Source organism: Planococcus citri, chromosome 4 (assembly GCF_950023065.1).
Source record: "Planococcus citri chromosome 4, ihPlaCitr1.1, whole genome shotgun sequence".
NCBI lineage: Eukaryota > Metazoa > Arthropoda > Insecta > Hemiptera > Pseudococcidae > Planococcus > Planococcus citri.
In genome coordinates, this window is record NC_088680.1 from 19,773,289 (window position 1) to 19,791,062 (window position 17,774).

A 17,774-nucleotide genomic window follows, 5' to 3' on the forward strand; every position below is an offset into this window, starting at 1 on the left:
AAGCGAAATGGAGATTTAATTTATATTGGGAAATTGTTACTTATGATTAAGCATTTCAATATTGTTGTTCAATAAAAAAGTTTCTGTTTTTTTTTTTTTTTAATCGAACACTTGAATAGTTGAATTTATATCCTACAATATTAATCAATTCGTTGACAACTTCATCTAAGACACTTAAAAAAAAAAAAAAAAAAAAAAAATTAATTACAAAATGTGTTTTGCTAAAAGAGAAAATTAAAAAAAAAGCTAAAAAATTAAAATTGTAAATTTGAATAAAAGTAAAACCTACCTCAAGTTCTTAATCCGATCGTAGGAGGAAGTTTTAGCCATGCTATTATGGTTGCTTATACGTAAGTTACATATTTACTCCCCACGATATCAAATCGTTGCTATTATAAATCGAAAAATTACCATTGACACGGTTATCATTATTCTTTAATATTTTCGAGTTTTTCTCCATGGGACACTATTGATGTATTGATATAGATATAGGTACAGTATCTCTAAACCTATAGGTACTCAGTACAGTTACTCATGCACACACTAATTCCAATTTATAGCAGCGATATGATGAAAGATGAAATTACCTCAGCTATGCTAGGGTAGGTTGCTCTTGCTACATTCTTTTACACTCGTTTAATATCGTCGAACGTTTTATTATCGATTGAAAGAATTCAAAATTATTCTACAGTATGTGATTGTTTTAGACTAACGTGTAGGTACTTAATGTACGATGATTAATAACACGTTTCGTTATAATTCAACGATTGGCACTTGTAAACAAAACAACATTGAACACTTGGAAGTCTTCCATTTCCCTTTTTCTCTTCATCTGTAGGTAAGTATTTAAAATTGAAAAAAGAAAACATTTTATAAATTTAATTCAATTTATACTCGCGATACGATGCACAATAATTTTGTACGATTATAAAAATATACTAAACACATGTTCCAAGTACACAACGTTATAATTACTTATCAAGTACTGAAGTACCTATACCACTATGGAAAAATGCTACGTACACCGACAATAATATGCAAATTATCTATTTAAGCTTACTGCACCAACGTTTATTATCAAATCTGTTGCATTTTAACGATGTTTACATTTGCTATATCTAACTAATACCTACGCAGAGATTTATGTATCATCTATATGATCTGGTTTCTTTGTTCATTTTGTACTGAAAATTTCAAAGCAGCAGTAACATTGCTGCGGTTACTATGTACCTCCACTTACCTGTTTTGACTCTTCACCCACAATAAACATAAAGCGAATAATGTGTCTTTGCTGTATTTTGCTCGCAGAAATCCCTTTTCTTCTTTCTTCCATCATCTGCACGTGTAATCGCTTGTTCTATACATTTTTTTTTTTTTAAGATGATATCACGAGAGGAGGAGAATTAAAACAGTATTCAGGTTTTGTTATTAATTAATAATTAGATTAAGTTAAGATTAAGTATATCATACCAGTGCATCTCGGTGCATCTATGTACAAGAAGAATACCTAAGTAGCAAGTACCGTATGGCGTATCTGAATACTTCGGTTTGTGCTTGTTGATATCATGGAAAGAATGATGTAGGTAGTATAATTGAAGCATGTGCATATATCTAGAAGTGGTCGCTATCATTTGGGTCAAGTTACACATGAGCAGGTGCAGAAGGAAATTCGTCAACTGGAAAAATTATTGAGTTGACTATCTAATTCTTGAAATACGAAGATAAAATGAGAATTTAATAGGTATAGTTAAGCTTTCGAATAAGTTGGAAAGGTAAGGAATACGTAATCACGAGCATTTTTAAATTTTAGACAAATATCAAGTATAATATGAACGTACATATTATTTCAAATTCAGTTCAACAATTAGATACTTAATTAACACGCAATATTTTTTCAGCTTCAATGAAAGCATCTGTAGGATCGAAAAGAATCACGTTTCTGGAATTTAAAATACAAATACAATGTAGAAAGTGTTCAAACCATTATATTAAATTTAAAAAAAAAAAAAAAAAAAAAAATGGACTTTAACTGAAGTATACAAAATTTTGAGAAAATTTGTTGCAAAAACTGAAGTTTTTGAATTTTTTTTAAACAGAATTTTCAACTTGTGAAAAAATACACTTTTCAACATCATCACCTCGGATTTTCTATTCATTGGCTCTAATTGATTCAGAACGTCGAACTTACGACAGGGTCAATTTTTCAGCTACTGAAGTTCGAAGTGGATTACAACGCCTTCTGGAGTAATTTGAAATTGCTGGGGAAAAGTCAAATTTTTCTTGAGGCTCCGGATCAGTTCGAGCAAATGGCGACAATCGATTTGAGTGGTCGGTTTTAGGGGATAAACGAAATTTTGAGTATAATTTATTGCAAAAATTGACGATTTTGAAATTTTCTTCAAATTTGAGGGTTTTTTTACTACAGCTAGGTACATACCTAATTGTAAAAAAAATCACTTTTCAACTTCTAACCTCGTATTTTCGATTCATCGGTTTTAATCGATTCGTAATGAGAGTTTCAAATGTTAATAACAGTATTTTTTTTTCAAAAATTCGTAAAATCAACTTTGGTAGGTACCGATGAAAATTTGGTTCTGAGATCTGGATGACATGCTCTTTCAGTGAGCCAAATTTCAGCTCAATTAGAGTTGACGAGTCGTAATAATTCTTTTGTGAGGAAAATAATATTTTGCAGGAAAAAAACACGATTATTTGATATTTTTTCAAATGCACATGATATTATAGTTGACTTTAACTTTTGGGTGATGCATGAGAGTGTAATTTTCACCTAAAGTAGATTTTAAGATTAAGAAGTTGTGATCCTTTCTGAACGGTTTTTAGTTCTCGGCTTACAAAAATGCTTTGAGGTTATTACCGAATTACAGTCTCATTTTTTAAAATACTTTATCGTGTGCTTCTGCTTATCAAGTTATTTTTCAATTTAATTCACTTAAATACGAACTACATACGAGTCTACGGAGCATTACGAATACAACTTGTACCTATGTGATTGTTGTTTCATGTTTAAACAATTGCTTATTCATTTGTCATTTCAATAAAGTCATCAATATTCGATTACGACCATATCGGATAAATGATTTTCATAGATAAATGAGGTGTTCTGTTCAGTTGCTCCTTGAAATGCTTGTTTATTGGCCGAAATTAAATGACGAAGAATTAGGTAAGTATAAATGAAAATGGACAATAAGGTTGAATTGAAAATGAAGAAATAAAAACAAATATTGTAGGTAAGTAGTAAAGTATTATTCTTACATTTCTTAGTAAAGTTTTGGTAAGGTATTGTCACAGGAAAAATCACGTCAATACTTCTATACAGGCCTACTTCTTGGAACTTTTTGCATATTACACCACTATTATAAGTAGCTAATTTCTGGACTAATGTTTTTCGTAAACATGAATTACATAATCTTACAAATTTATATAGGTAATTAGGTATCTTTATTCTCAGCGTAGATAATATGTATCTATTGATCATTATTTTAGCATTTTCAGTTCCAGCACAGGTTTTATCATGACTCATATTTTCACTCAATTCGGCTGAATATACCTGATCTATATACTTTCATCTTGTTAACGCAACTGTTAAAAATATATAGGTATAGGTAGGTAGATAAGAATGATATTTACAAGACGATGAATTAAAATAAAATTGTCGAAATTAAATAGGTAATTGCTCAACGATTTCAGCTTAACAGAAAGCATCAACTTTCAAGTTCCATAGCGATGTAGACAAGAAAGAATTTCAAAGTACATACTTACCTAAGTATTACAAAACCCTAGATTTATTATTTTTGAAATTCTCAGGTCCACTTTTTCAAGTTTTATCTTTACCTATTCCGAAAAAATCATCCATTCAAAAACACTTCAACGTGCGAAAGGATTAGAGAGAATTAGGATTCAGAATCTGGATAAGATAAACATGTAATTTTAAACTAATCTTGTGTCTAAAATATGATTCCGAAATCCGAATCCGATTTCTGATAAGGATCAGTGATGTGATCACTGATCAAGTCCGGCCCAGCTCTTGGAATTTGGATGAAATTCATCGAAACAAACAAAATAAATCTCTATAGATCTAATCAAAGATCTCGATCGTTTCATTTATCATGTTTTCTCAATTAGATTCGGTCGACTTCATCAACCTATTCGACAAATAACAACGACCATTAAAAAAAATAAAAAAAATAATTACTTACATATTTTTTTTGTTCCTACGTTACGATTTTTTTTGCACGCTACATCGGGCATCGGCCGACAACTACCGAACGTACCCGATGTTACGTTTCAAGTCGAGTTCGAGATTTGGAAAACACTTCGAGGCGACCGCAGTTTGTTTACATTTCTCGTTCGTTCGGTTGGTGAATGTCGCGTCGTCCATCTCGGATCACGTACGAAATTCTTACGAAAATTTCGTAGTTTTTCTCGCCGCTCGTTATCGCGATTTGTATTGTAATTATTTAATAATCGACTAGTGTTGGTGACATCTTTTTTAACGTGATTCGTGTTGAATTTTGCATTGACTTTATTGTAGACCGCCATCTCCGTCTTCGTCTTCGTCTAGTATCCTGCTCTAAACTTGGTAAGTACTACTGGAGTATTTCTTTTCTATCTTTGTGTAGCCTTATTATGAAACAAAAAAACCACATACCACATGTTTGGAAAAAAGCTACATAGGTATTTAAACGCGATATTTGGTAACCTTGGCGAATAATGGCTAAAATTACGAATCGTTTAAACTAAACAAAGAAACCAATGTGTTTTACGACTATATGCACCATCGCTCCATCAGTCACTTAGGTGTCCAAGTCTATCCATAGGTTTAATGAATAATAATATTAAAGGTGTAGATTTATACTCAGAGGTCGAAGTAATATAACCGTATATTTAATGCCTTTAGTGTTCGAGCATAGGTACTTAATAATTTACGGTGTACTATGTAACTATTCATTCGCAGATGTTTTAATTTTAGAGTAAAAAAAAAATACCAACTTTTCAGAATCTGCGATAATTCAGTAAACGAATAGGACTCTTTATTCATTCCTATACGACTCCCTTAACGAAGTATTGCAAACATGTGAAATACTTTTACTCGTTCGTATATAGTTAGGTATAGTAAATAGAAATACCAAATTCATACGTGCTTTCATTTCACATACCCTTAAATCGTACTCTAGTATGGATATTGCAGAAGAATGTCATTGACCACCTGTAGAATTTCAATTACTTTTCCCCCAATTGTAAAGGGGCTTATGGCAGTTAGGTTTTTCAACTTTTCGATTAACTAAATTATTATGTTGTAGAGGGTGGAATGTTTCTCTCATTCTCCTTATGTACGTTTACCGTATATAACGTCGTTTTAATTCTTGCCGCTTTACTTATACTTACCTACTTACTACTTGTATAAGTGTATTATACGGTTGCGGTGCTTTTAAGCTGCAGGCGTTTTATATATTGTGTACCTTACTTATAGGGGTTAATGGCTTGGGTGTGAAAGAAGGTTGTAGATTATGGATTTTAACGTGTTTGAATTGTTATTATTATATTAAATGAAATAGCTGTATGGTGTGTGTACTTGCCAGCGAATTGGGTTTTATGAAAAGCGATAAGAGGTTTATTCAAATTGAAAAGTGTTGAAATCAAATAAAGAAGCTGTGCAATGAGAGATGAGAGAAAAATGTTTACCTATTCGGTGTTTTCTGTTGTCTGTAAAGACGTTCGATGGTTCCTACAAAAAAACTTATTCGGGTCGGATCTTCCTCTTATCCAAAAAATTGATTACTTATCTAAATTTTGATGAAACAAAATCGTGATAGATGGAGTTTTCCTTCTGTGGAGTGTGATTCGTTCCTATGAAATTTTGTTTTTGAGATATTTTATAGCTAAGGTTGGAATGTTCAACGATGAAAAATGTAGAATTTTGGCCAATTCTGAGATTTCACTTCGTTTAAATCATAATTTTTTTTTTTTTAGTAAAATCTCAGAATTTGACCCAAAGAAGCTGAATTATGAAAGGTACAGGAAAAATCAAATGAAAAATTATCGAGCACTTGCTAGTGCGTTTCAAAATGTAAATTATTCAATTAATTTGAAAAAATGTGCATATAAACGCCTTTTTTTAGGGGTACCTAAAGAGGGGGGTGGGGGGGCTCTAAAAAAAGGGTTCAAAATTGCGAATTTAGAGGGAGCTTAATTCAACTTTTTCATCTAGATAGTTGAATATATACCTCGAAACGTTACGTTTGGCGCAAATCGCAATTTTATAGTTTTCCAGGGGTTCCCAAAATATCGAAATTACAAAAAATTGGAAAATTGAATTTTTGAGTATCACTGCAAAATTTTACTAAGCTTAAAATTTGGTAGGATAGAGGTCTTTGAGATGCTATAAACTGTAAAAAACTTTTTAGCGGGGTTCAAAGGGGTAAGTTGAAAATAGTGGTTCCAAAATTTTCCAAAAATTAATCCCTCTCCCCCCATTTCTGTCTTGAGGGTCGAAAATAGGAAAATCACCTCGCATGACGATAGATATCTTACGCTAGAAACGTTTTTGAAAATATTACCCAGTGGTTCCTAAAATTCTTTTTTTATTCACAACTTTGGGAACCCCTGGAGTCCAAAAATTGTAATTTTGGAGTACCTAGCCACGGATTCGTATTTAGGGCATTTAAGATGTGAATAAACGTACATTTAAAAATGCGTTAAAATCACTAAAAAAATTCCCAAAAGGTTATGAAATTCACCAGTACATTACTTGATGCATACATGATAAAACAATGTTTAAAACTTGTTATGATGCAAAAAACACTGAAATAAAGCATTGAAATCGTTGAAATTGAATGAATTTTAAAATCAAAATGAGTTAAAATTTCGGCAGGAAATTTTTAAAAAAATCCAAACCTTTGAATAAATACGAGTAGGTAGGTACTTATATCTGAAGAATTCTGAGCTCAAAATTGACGCATGATTTTTGAGATTTTTGAAAAAGTTTTATACGATTTTTTTCCAAAAAATCCAACTATTTGAACAGAACTTTTTTTGAGTCCTTTTATAAAATTTTGAGCAAGAATGAATTGTCATGATAATTTGGTATTTTTGAAAGAAGTGTCACGTGACTGAAATGAAATAAAATCAATTCCATAGAAAATCAAAATTTTTATCAACACCTTTTTTGATCAGTTTTGGAAAATTTTAAGCACTAAATTGGCGCATTATTTTTGGGATTTTGGAAAGAGTTTTAGTCGATTTTGCCATCCTTGTCCTAAACTTTAAAATTTTTGTGTCAAATTTTAATTTTAACTTAGAAAATCAAAAGTTTCTGCATATTTTGAACTCTGTCTTCTGCAAAAGTCGTGAATTTCATTCTATAGAAAAATTTCACCAAAGAGAAAGACACCCTTAAACGTTGACAATATTCGTTGGAAAAAGTTGTAAAATTGGAATTGTGAAAAATGAATTGCTAAATTCCTCGACTCCCCCTCCGATGAGAAACAGATATTCATTTTGTTCTGCAAGGAAAAAGGCCTATTGATTGAAAAAAGTTGAACATTTTCTCATTATTTCCCCTCGTTCACTCTATTCCCATTCATTATTCGCAGCTTTCTTTAATTAACGTCTCGGCAGTTCCCCTTCCTTCTCATCTTTTCGTACTCTCACATTCCACCATTTGTACTCGTATTTATTTATATACAATTCCGCACACAATTTTACAATGTCGATTCTCCCTTCACAGTAATACTTGGTAACATTTCCAAATTCGAAACTGCTTGGGCTCGGTGTTGCATTTCGTTAAATATGGTACCTCTACCTACTCGCCCAACTCATCGACTAAAATGTATTAGACTACTATGATGTGTCATTAATCAAGAAATCAAACTCCCTTTCGCATCCTTCAGCTGATAATTTATCACACGATTTTTCATCAGGTGTTTATATTACAAAAAAATTAAAGGTAGCAGTACACTCACTACATAAATACACGATCAATTAATCGATTTTAGTTGTCAGCAGCGTTAGAATATGCCGTATTTAGCTATTTACCAACACCTACCCCTCTCTGCTCACTCTGTCTACCTTTCAATTACCTGAATGCGACAGACGCGAATACGTCTTCTCTTCGCTATAGAGAGGTTGCAAATCGCTACTCGACGATAATTGCGATATTGGTTTTATACATTTACCTGGTGACATATTCGTCGTTTATGTAGATGCATTTATACCATAAATACAATGAAAGCATACGTATTACAGATGCAAACGTATAAAGATAACTCAAATGAATGAAAAAATAGAATCACAAGATCGGTGCTGGTTAGGCTATGAGTACCTAATAATATATTGAGTATTCTTTTCTTATTACTTTCGGTATGAAACGAAAATAAAATCGCTATCTCAACGACGATGGAAAAAAGGAAACCCCATCGAAATATAAAATGTCAAACAGACAGGTCAATTTCAGGATAAACGATTGCACATCGTACAACGCCCATACACCTACTCGTTGTATTGGTAGGGTTTTCTAAAATAAGATAGGACCAAATTGAAGGCTGGTGCAATTTTAGCTATGTATTTGCCCTTCTCTCTCGAGTAACCCTATGAATTGGTTCTATGGGTTCCCCTGTTTCGTATTCGTTTACTATATACAATGTAGTTAGGCTGTTGCGTATATATTATTATTGGGTAACATTTTGCTCGGATGGTTTATTTCGAATGAAATCGTTGACGATTTTGAACACCTATTTTTTTTTTTTGTTTCAAAAATATTTTTATCATTCGTACGAATGCAACATTATTTTTGGAGTAGGTTATTCTTCTGATTCATGTCCGTAAATTATTTAAAATTACAAAACGAGACAGCCCTTTGGTAAAAATTCTCAAAAATGCATATTAAAAAGTGAAAATCAACAAAAAATGATGAATTTTTGGTAAAATTTTCCTAAATTTAGCAAAAATTGTCAAAAAAATTAGAAACTCTTTTCAAATTACAGGTAAAGCATAAAACACTTGAAATCACCAAAAAGTGACGAAATTTCGGTAATTTTGGGTATTTTTTCTAAATAGGTACATAATTTTAATAAATTTTTGATAGTTTTTACATCATTTTAACACTTTTTCATTTCATTTTGCACAAGTTTCGTTGACATTTCAGCATTTAATGTAATTTTTCAGTGATTTCAATGCTCTTTAAAATTATTTTTACATCACATTAAAAGCATTTTCCAACCAACACATACTTTTCAACTGCCCTCAACTGAAGCAAAACAGACTTTCACTACAGATAAAAGAAAACCCACCTATTATCCCTGACGAACCCTCTGAAATGCAAAAATTCATCTCCCTAATAAAAAACACGAACCTCACAAACCAAATCTAACCCCCCCCCCCTTTACGGGTGTAATAACCCTGTAATTATAAACACACAAAAAAACAAAAAAAAAACACTTTCGTGTATTTTGATTAAGTCTCATTGAAATTTCAGCAGTTTTTGGTAATTTTCAGTGATAAAATTTTTTTTTCAATGTTTTACATCATTTTTACGCATTTTCAACATTTTTTCATGCATTTTGGAAAAACTTTACTAAAACTCTGTACTTTTTCAGTAAGTTTCAGTGATTTTGTTGCATTTTTGGGCATTTTTCCAGCATTTTATATGTTGTTTTTTTTTGAGAAATATCACTTTTTGGTAATTTTTAGTGATTTTAATGATTTTTCAAAATGCTTTCTCATCATTTAAAAGCATTTAAACCTTTCTTTGTCATACTTTTTTTTTTTGCAAAATTTGTTGAAATTTCATTTGTATGGGGTAATTTGGCATTTTTGACAGTTTTTACTTCATTTTAATGCTTCATCGTGCATTTAAACAAACCTTGCTGGAATTTGAGCAGTTTTTTGTATAATTTTCAGTGATTTAAATGTTTTTTTTTAAAACGTGTTTTCAACATCTTTTTGTGCATTTTTGCCCAATTTTATTCAAATTTCATCACTGTTTCAAAATTTCAGTGATTTTAATGTTGTTTTTTTTAGTATTTAAAAGTATTTTTACGTCATTTTGACACATTTTTAACAATTTTTGTGCTTTTTTTCTAATTTTTCAAAATTTTACTAGTTTTAGGTAATTTTTTGTGATTTTAATACATTTGTAAAAATTTTACATCATTTTACTCAACACGTTTTCAATATGTTTTATGCATTTTTGTCAAATTTTGAAAAGTGTCATATTTTTTGTGTAATTTTCTGTGATTTTATTGACTTTTCAACTGTTTCCTACATTTTTGACACTTGATCGTGCATTTTTATCAAATTCACTAACATTTATTCACTTCTTGGTTATTTTTATCTGGTAATTTTGATACTTCTTTAGTCTTATCACATCATTTACTTACCCCTTTTTCATTCTGTTTCGGCAAATTTCATCACTCTAAAATAAACAGCGATTTTAATGCCTTTTTTTGTACGTTTTTACGACATCCTGACGCATTTTCAACATTTTTCCATGCATTTCAGACAACTTTGATTAAATTCTAGCAGTTTTTGGTAATTTTCAGACGTTTTTATGCAGCTTTTTGAGTATGTTCAGATCATTTTTAATGCTTTTTAAACACTTTTGTGTGCATTTTGGGAAAATTTTGCTGCAATTTTTTTAGCAGATTGGTGATTTTAAGTGATTTTTTAATGCATTTTTGACTTTTTTTTACATTATTTCAACACCAAGAGCTTTTGAAAATGTTTGATTCGAAAAGTAAAATGATGTGATTTTTTTATGAGAAAAGTTTGCTGTAATTTTCAAAACGTGAGGAAGATGCCCCGAAAGAAAGGGTGCTAATCTATGTAATATTTTTCAGAATGGAAAAGAGTCCCTAGAATTTTTGAACGAGAATCCGCTTTCGTTCTCATTAGCTGTTCCACCAAGAAAAATGTATCAGACATTAAATTTTCAAATACTTTGTCACTTTATCCGATTTTTGGAAAAAAATGCACCAATTTGCAGTTGGTATTTTTTTTTAAGATTCCGGGCGTGTCTCCGAAAAACCAAACCTACTCGAAGCCTCAGGTATAAAATAGAACCCTTCCATCGACTTAACACAAGAGCATCTGCCCATTCCAAATATACCCAATAGCCCAAAGAAAGCCATAAAAAGAACACCAACCTCGCGAATTTTCATCTTTAAATTCTGCAACGACCAATTATTACGAAACATTAATTTTTATTGACGAAATGCCATTTCAATCAATTTCATCTGAAAAAGTAGCCATTACCAGAAAATTACTCGTATTACTAAAAAAATACCGTCGTTGAAAATATGCAGACGTATAGACGTCCGAAATTATAATTTTTATTTGCAGCTGTTCAATGTTCACTCGCCCACTCTGTGTATAAGATTGCAGTCACTCTCTCGGTCTTGGTCATAATCATACTCTTATATACTTTGATATGTATAACGCGTTGTGATTTCCCAAATACCCGACTTCAAATTCACTGTTTCGCCTTAGCAATTACTGCGCGATAATTAACGATGCATCGCCGACAACATTATTACGTCAGTATCGAACAAAGAAAGAAAGATGGATGGAGACAGACCAGTAAGAGAAAGAGAACCTCTCTCTAAGTTACGTTTTCTGGTGCATTACATGTATATATTGTTGCCATTATTTGAATCGTTTTACGCATGCGGACGCATATTACGATATTATAAAGTAAGCAAGGTATAAGGCACATGGTATGTCTTGTATTTGTACGTATCTACGTATATAGCAAACCATGGTGAGCGAATTGCGAAGAAAGGGGGAAAAACTCTATAAAGCAGCCCATCTGTGACGGCCAAGGCGCGTGATTACGAATTGGCGCGTACCAAAGAGCACCTAGTACCTTGAGTAATTAATTAATATAAATGCGCTTGCAAAAGTATCTGAAGTAGTTGCGGGTATTTGGGTGATACAAATATAGCTTACATCAGTATCTATGTATAATACAAGACGATTTGGGCACTTAATAGACCTATATCTTGTACCAATCCACTTGTACCTGAATATGCGAGTGCGAATGGAAACTCGTAAATAGGTACATAAAATATATCTTGTAAGTTTCTCAGAAAAGCAAAGTAAAAGGGTGCAAGTATTGTTTTTTTGGATCGATCCCAATATGGTCACTGGTCGAGCTTTTCTTTCGGCAATCATTACACAAAGTGCTGTACAACATACCACGTGATTGGGGTTGAATTCACTACGATAGTCGTAAGTTTCAGCGGTTGACCTATTTAACCTTTAATTTGGCTGATACACGCGAACAAAGTTGTGGATTTGAATACATATTTACCTGGTGGAGTCTCTCAGGCGATGTAGTATGTGTAAGTGTAAGCCAAGTCAAGCCGACGCCGACGCCGCGCCGCCGCCATTCCTCAGCCTGCCTGGTGTTGATCCCCCTCGAGTAACAACTTGGGTAATTAGAAGTTTCGTGGAGTCATTATACCGCACGTCGTTTATTCGACGAATTGACTTGGCTTTTATATGTGATGTGTGCAGCGAGAGCTTTGCCCTCTCTGTATCATGGTTGGTAGGTTGTTTGGTAATTTAAATTAATACGCTTTTGGAATAAGCGATGTTTACTGTTCGGTTAAAGTCGCGGATTTTACGTTCGGGAAGATGCAGATTTACTTAGTTGAAATCGATTTTGTGAACAATTTTTTGGACCTTAAACTAATTTTTCAATTTTTAGCGGATTTTTGAAAATTCAAAGGCCCATTTCTTGTAAAAAAAATCAAAATTCACTCAAAATGACATGAAATTCTAAAATATTCTTTTTCCATGGGTGATGGTTTCGAACCGTTTTGGAACCTCCAGCAGATTTTTTTTGAATTCTCAGCTGTTTTTGAAAAGACGCTGCGAGTACCTAGAGTGAAAATGAAATTGAGCACCCATGAACTCGGATTTACCATCTTTGGGACCCTTCTGATCGTTTTAGGCACATGTTTTTAGAATCTGTTTCTGCCGTTTTGAATCTAGAATTTTCTCTAGTGATTATTTTTAAAAAGAAATTTGAAAATTCAGAATGGTTCGAAACCGTCTTCAATTGACTTAGGAGGTCGAAAATAGGGTACGAACCAAATTTCAGCTTTTTATGCCGATTTGATCAAATTTTGATTTTTTTTCCTATAAAAATTGACTAAATATTAATTTTCAAAAATTCGTCCAAAATTAATAAAAGAATTTTAGCACCTGAAATTTTGGCTGGTGGTGTATTTTAGTATCCTGTTTCGGTTCCCTTTTGTCAGGTTTAAAAATTTCTATGTCTTTTTAATACTTCACGGGTTACCCCCCACCCCACCCCCTCGTCAGATGCATTTTTGCATCTTGATCTCGCCTTTTCCCCTCCATCATCAACATCAGTCGAACTGAATAGAATTTTCTGCTCTGCAAATTATCTTTTTTGTATAGTTCGTTTTGAATATGTTTTGAGAAATGAGAAATATTAAGAGTGAGGGGTGAGGAGTTGAGAAAGAGATTCAAAATAGAATTGGGGTTAATTATTTTCGAGTAGTAGTAGAGTAGATAGGCACTCCCTTAATTTCAGAAAAAAAAGCTTGGAACGAACTAGGCAGATTTTTTTTTTAGAAAATAAATTAGAAATTTTTATAATTTCTTGTGGTTTAAAAAAATTAATTTGTCTTATGTAGGCTGAGGACTTTGATTATGCCTCTCCCACCCAAAAACTCAAAATCAGTAAACTTCACACGTTTAGCTTCCGAAATGTTATCATGTGCCTCACATTAAATTATTTTTTTTTTGGGAGGGGGAAATTTTATTGCTGAAGCAAGTGTTTGATTTTTTCATCATTTCTTATCCATTTTTAATGATTTTTTTTTTTTCATAATTTAACCGAATCATTAGACAACATTTCTTGATGTTAACTCATTTTATTCTGGAATTTTTATATTTTAATATTTTCAAATTCTGAAAAAAATTTTGAGTTTTAAAAATTTCATTTTGCTTTTGGATACATTCTATGAATTCTGCCTTAATTCTGTACCATTTTGCTTAATGCTTTCAAAATGTTTCACTGTTATAGATTGTAAATGATTTTTTTTTAAAAATCAAGATTTTTCTTCAAGCACTCAAAAATTTTGCTCAAAAATGGCCAAAAGCAGGTACAGAACATTTCGTTCTATTAGATGCCAGAAAATGTTATTTTTAATTTTTAGGAAATTTACTATTATTTTGTTTGAATTTGTGGCCCATTTTTACTTGAAAAGATATTGAGAAATTTTGAGGGAATTTTGATTTTAAAAAAGTTTGTTAGTAGGTACCTAAATGTTTTTGAAGTGGAAAGTAATTGAGTGGGTGGGGGGTCACTGTTTGAAACAATGTCTGACTCAACCACTGGTGTTTTCAATTCTGATTGCTTGATTTTGGCTGGAAAGTACTCTAGGTTTCTTAAAAGGGCAAAAAAGTGAAAAGACGAAAAGACAAAAAGACAGACAGGTGGAAAGACTGAAAAACTTGGGTTTGTACACACCCATTGTTTGAAACAGTGTCAGTCTCAACCACAGGGCTTTGGAAAGCATACAGCAACAACACACCAACTCCATCATCTTACCAAAATTATCCACCAAGGTTTTGAAAACAAACAGTACACCACCACAGCCTTTCTGGACATTAAACAAGCTTACGACTCTATATGGCATTCAGGTCTCCTACAAAAATTACAGAATACTCAAGTACCTCATTACTTATTTGATATTATCAAATCGTTCTTATCAGACAGTTGCTTCCAGATTATAGACAGTAGAGGGAAGACTTCGCACTCAAAGCGGGACTAAATCAAAACCAGTCGCGTTTCGGACGCCAGGTTTTGAAGAATTTGTAGAGGGCGCCGCGCATTTAACTTCGCGATTGTACAATAGCGATGCTCTTGAAAGTCTTGAATCTACGTAGTTCGTACATTTCTCGCGCTGTGAATAATAGAGAGCGCTCGCGCATGCAACTTCGTGATTACGAAAACCTTGCGCACGGAAAATGTACATTTTTATAACGATAGTGCGAAGTCTTCCCTCTACTGTCTATATTCCAGATTCACATAAACGATTCACTTTCAGACCCTAACTAAACCTATCTTCAGAGGCATACCTCAAGGAGCTGTTCTAAGCCTTACGCTTTTCAACTTCTACTGCAACGACATCACAACATCATCAAGTGCTAAAATTCTTCAATTTGCAGATGCTACCTGCTTATTCACCCAAAGTAATCATCTCTCCAGTGCAATCAACAAACTCAAACAAAGTATCAACACCACCAACTCCTGGCTAAAATCCTGGAAACTTGAACTCAATCCAAACAAAACTGTTACAAAAATCTTCACGCTGAGACATTGCTGCAACCCTGCCAGAAACATTAATATCAAAAACACTACCGTAGAACGGAGTGATGATGCCGTTAAATATCTTGGAGTATTCCTTGACAAACGACTCACTTTCACAAGTCACGTCTCACAGAAAATGAAAGCTACCTACTTCAAACTCAAAACACTTTTCCCGCTAATCAACAGAAGTTCACACTTGAAAATCCAAACAGCATTACTAATCTACAAGACTATTCTTCATCCTACATTTACATATGCAGCTCCAGTAAGTATGGTACGGTACCTCCAAAACAAACAAGAAAAAACTTCAAATATTCCAAAATAAATTTTGTCGAATCGCCACCAACACTCCATGGTTTTGCCGGATTACCCAAATACAACACGAGCTCAAAATTGGAATGATAGACAACTTTCAGAAAACTGTAACTGGAAAATAGGTACCTGAACAGGTTATCTGAAAACACCCTTGCTTGCTTCTTCAATATCGGGCAAAATCGCCCTTCAAGACTCAAACCAAAACTTCCTCAACATTTCTTTTAGGTTTCTTAGCACCAACTCTTTTCTTTCTCAAGTTTTAAAAAATCCTATTTGTAAAATTCATGAATAGCGCTAAATTACGCTGAACCGAATAATAATAAAATTTTCATTCATTCATTCATTCATTCATTCAACCACAGGTCCCTACTTGAGTCTGAAAACACCCACTGTTTGAAACAAATGCTGTCTCAAACACAGGTCCTTACTTGGGTTTGAACACACGGGGGGGGTGAGTACAGTTTACAGAACCAACACCCAGACGATTCTGAACGGAACTCTTGAACTGCGAAAGTTAGCGAAAGTTATCCCAAGAGTATGGTCAAATGATCTCTTTTCCTACCTTCACCTTTGTTTTGCAACAAAATGATGAATTATTTAATTGAACTCTTTTTCTTGATTGAAATTCAAGACTGGTCGAGGGCCTCAATAAAGTCGCATGATTTTTTACCCAACAAGTTTTTTAAAAAATTCACTTCAACTTCGTTATTGTTCGTTCCATTTGAAATTTCGACTTATATTCAAAGGTGCTTACTTCGTACTTTTCTGCTAAATTTTGTATCATTCGAAAAAACACGTTCGCAGATGGCTCTAAAAATGAAGGAACTCTCGAAGATCAAAAAAATGCTTTCTTTTTGCAATTTTTCAACCTCCAGATCATATCTTTCAATATTCTCATCAGAAAAATTGCTCCAAGCGTCAGTACCCAATTCCACAGCAGTAATAAAATTCAAAATTTCCCCAGCTTACGTATAGGTAGGTACTAAATGACGACGTGACGAATCGACCAAAATGACAAGAATCGAGGACCGAGTTTCGTCAACACGCGGGTGTGATAGAATTAAACAGCTCTTTGGCCGTAATAACTATACGAAATTACGAATACACGTTTACGGCGTTGTATTCCATCATTGCACCCCCCCCTCCTCTTCCCTCCTTTCATCCCATCTATCACAATACACGGCGACTATAAACATTGTAAATTCGTCGACAATATCGTAATTATATTCATTACGTGAATGAATTCGCTATACTCGCCGCATCGGTAGGTATGAGTATTTAATTCGCCAAGCTTTTGTAGACGGTACACATAGAGAGAGCATACGACCAGTAAAACTATAACTGTTATTCGATGTAATCCGCTTAAGCTATCGTATAATACTTCTCGCAGATACTCTCATTCCATTTACCTATACACCTATATGTACGCAGCTACCATCACGCCAGATAAACACGGTGTGCTCTGTTTGAAAATTGTAGTAAACCGATTGGTTGTACGTATAGTTGGTGTGTATTTATTTACCCTCGAACGAGGTACCTAATATTATTCGATTTACACAAAAAGCATTTAGTTTTGACGGTGTAGTTCAAAATGTGAAACAAACATATCATCATAACCATCTCGGCGTGTGTATCTGTCCTGCCACCGTGCTCCCTTCCCATCGTATCTTGGTCGTGGTAAAAAGAAACATGAAATGTGTTATTTGGCGCAGCGTTCAATGTTTGTTCTCTTTGAGGGCCTGGTTGCCTGCATCTCGCACGCATATGACCTAGAAAAAAAATTATTACTGGAAATCGTTCACCACCACCACTTCCACCATGTCTCTCTCGTTTTCTTCGATTATTGCACAAAGAGCAGCGAATCGTTTTATTTTATTTTTTTTTTGAAAAAAGCCACAGTGCAGCACGAGCAAGTACTACGAAGTACGCTCCAAATGTACTCCAACTTTAGTATATTGAAGAGTTGCACTTGTGCTTCTCCATTGATGAGAATTAATTGGTTAATAGCGTGTTTCAAATGGCTGCGAACGTTTCAACTTGGCCATAACAAAAAGAGACCATAAGTAGCAATTTTACGAGAGTACATATATTC

At 33.3% G+C, this 17,774-nt stretch overlaps 1 protein-coding gene across 3 annotated transcripts in view; it reads left to right on the forward strand.

Moving 5' to 3' along the window:
• The first annotated feature begins 4,332 nt into the window (after window positions 1-4,332).
• LOC135842319 (Ig-like and fibronectin type-III domain-containing protein 1) overlaps window positions 4,333-17,774 on the forward strand; it is a 315,844-nt gene continuing 302,402 nt past the window's right edge. For 2 of the 3 annotated variants that reach the window (XM_065359716.1, XM_065359715.1), the window contains exon 1: window positions 4,333-4,600. The gene's annotated coding sequence lies outside the window, so the exon portion shown is untranslated. The remainder of the gene's footprint in view (window positions 4,601-17,774) is intronic. The other variant, XM_065359717.1, reaches the window with a different exon arrangement.